This window comes from Etheostoma spectabile, chromosome 23 (assembly GCF_008692095.1).
Source record: "Etheostoma spectabile isolate EspeVRDwgs_2016 chromosome 23, UIUC_Espe_1.0, whole genome shotgun sequence".
Lineage (NCBI taxonomy): Eukaryota > Metazoa > Chordata > Actinopteri > Perciformes > Percidae > Etheostoma > Etheostoma spectabile.
Genome location: NC_045755.1, coordinates 1171332 through 1173591, shown reverse-complemented (window position 1 = coordinate 1173591; position 2260 = coordinate 1171332). Strand labels below are relative to the sequence as shown.

The 2260-nt window shown below is 45.8% G+C and overlaps 1 protein-coding gene across 1 annotated transcript in view; it reads left to right on the top strand.

Annotated features, from left to right (window-relative positions):
• Positions 1-257: 257 nt before the first annotated feature.
• Positions 258-2260, top strand: part of mpped1 (metallophosphoesterase domain containing 1) — a 90344-nt gene continuing 88341 nt past the window's right edge. The window contains exon 1 of the mRNA XM_032505318.1: positions 258-459. The gene's annotated coding sequence lies outside the window, so the exon portion shown is untranslated. The remainder of the gene's footprint in view (positions 460-2260) is intronic.

Below are 2260 nucleotides of genomic sequence, written 5' to 3'. Positions count from 1 at the left end.
CTACTTGTGCAACACTGTAATTATGTGTGTGTTAGAACGCATTACACTCAGCCCCCCCAACGTTGAAACTAAACCTACGCCCTTGAACTGAAACCCTGGTCACGGCCCTGGTGGTCCAGTGGAAGCCTTTCTTTGTCGCTGTGGGACCGGGGATGAACCCTGTGGAGGCGCGCAGCAGCTCTCGGTCCTCCCTCCCTCCCTCCTCTTCTCCTCATTGTACCGCTCACCGGGAAACACGGAGAGAGATGAGAGAGAGAGAGAGAGAGAGAGAGAGAGAGAGAGAGAGAGAGAGAGAGAGAGAGAGAGAGAGAGAGAGAGAGAGAGACGAATTTCTCCAGTGGTGCACCACGGGGAAGCCTGCTCATTCAACCTGCCCTGCGCGTCTCTCTGAGCGCACACACCGTCCTGTCTCCACATCCATCCCCGAGCAGCCTCACTGCAGAGGACCACGGAGAGCCGGTAGGTTGATTTCTCTTCTTCTAGGTGCGTTTTTGTGCAGGGGTGTCATTTTATGTATGCAAGCGAGACCGGAGCAGAGACCTGCATTGAACCCGAGAAGCGCTGCGTCTTCCCCGGGTTAATCAGGGCTCGGGACCCTATCCGAGTGTCTTGTTTTTTCTGCGCTCGGCTGAGTAGCCTGGAGTTTAATAGAGGCATAAATAAATGCGTTCCCCGATATGACACTTTCAAGCGGGGATTTACCGGAACGCTTTATGTTAGATCAGATATCAGTAACAGCTCACCGAAAGCGCAAACTCTCCAGAGTAGGCTACGGTTAAGGTCGGAGAGAACAGAAAGAGACAGGTGGTGCAGCAGCCTGTGGGACCAAAGTTTTATTGTAGTTCAGTCAAACAGAGCGCAGGATACAGAATCTTCCCAGTGCAGGGAATCTGCTACAAAATGTGCGCGAAGTTGACCATTCACAGAGCGCTTTGTGTTTTTTTCAATTTCAATTTAATAATCAATTGAAACTATCTAAAGTGAATGAGTGAATAAAGGATAAAGTATAGATTAAAGGGAGAGAAAAAAAAACATGTTTTTATTCTTCCATCATTTTCCATCTCGAGTTTTTTTTTCTATTGAGATGGAATTTTCCTCATTCCAAACTCAACATTTCACAGGTCTACGGCTCCAAATCAGACCAGCGTGCGCTTAAAAAATCTCCAGGCTGTGTATAAAACAGATACTGTACTACTCTGATGTACTTCATTTTCTGTGTGTCCATATGGAGTAAAACGAGCCAATAACCAGAGGAGATAACCACATGGTTTAATGTGAACAGAGACAGTTTGTCTTCTGTTTTTATCAATCACTCCAAAGACAGGACAAAATAGGACAGTACAGTACAGTACAGAATACGACAGGGCAGGATAGTACAGTACAGGACAGGACAGGATAGTACAGCAGTACAAGACAAGACAGGAAATACAGGACAGGATAGTGCAGGACAGTACAGGACTGGACATTACAGTACAGTACAGTACAGTACAGGACAGGACAGGACAGAACAGGATAGTACAATACAGTACAAGACAGGACAGTACAGTACAGGACAGGACAGGATAGTACAGGACAGGACAGGACAGTACAGTACAGTACAGTACAGTACAGTACAGTACAGGACCGGACAGGAAAGTACAGTACAGGGCAGGACAGGACAGTACAGGACAGGACAGTACAGGGCAGGACAGGACAAGACAAGACAGGACAGTACAGGGCAGGACAGGACAGTACAGGACAGGACAGTTCAGGACAGGACAGCACAGGGCAGGACAGGACAAGACAGGACAAGACTCTGCTGTGTCTGTATCTGAGGGACTGTTCTGGTCCATACTGCTGCCGCCAGGGGCTTTGTTCCGCGTCTTTTCTCTGCTTCTTTTCTTTTGATTTCTCTTCTCTTCTCTTCTCTTCTCTGCAAGGTTATTTTGACTGATATTGCAAATGCGATATGATTTACGATATTAGAGGGAATGACGTTTTTTGTATGTTCATTGCCATTTTTATTGGAACATATTACATTTTAAACGATTCTAGTGTGATTTTTGCGAGGATCTGTACCAAACAAAGAGTTTTTTCTTTAGTCTGTAAGATAGGATTTGTAGACCGGCATTCAGAATGGTTTGACACATATTTTCCCTTTAACAAATATTGTAGATATTGACTAAGCCATATTGCGATTTCCATAAAATTGTGATTAATTGTGCAGCCCTACCACTCTTCTTTTCTCTTCTCTTCTCTTCTCTTCTTGTCACCCCCCCCC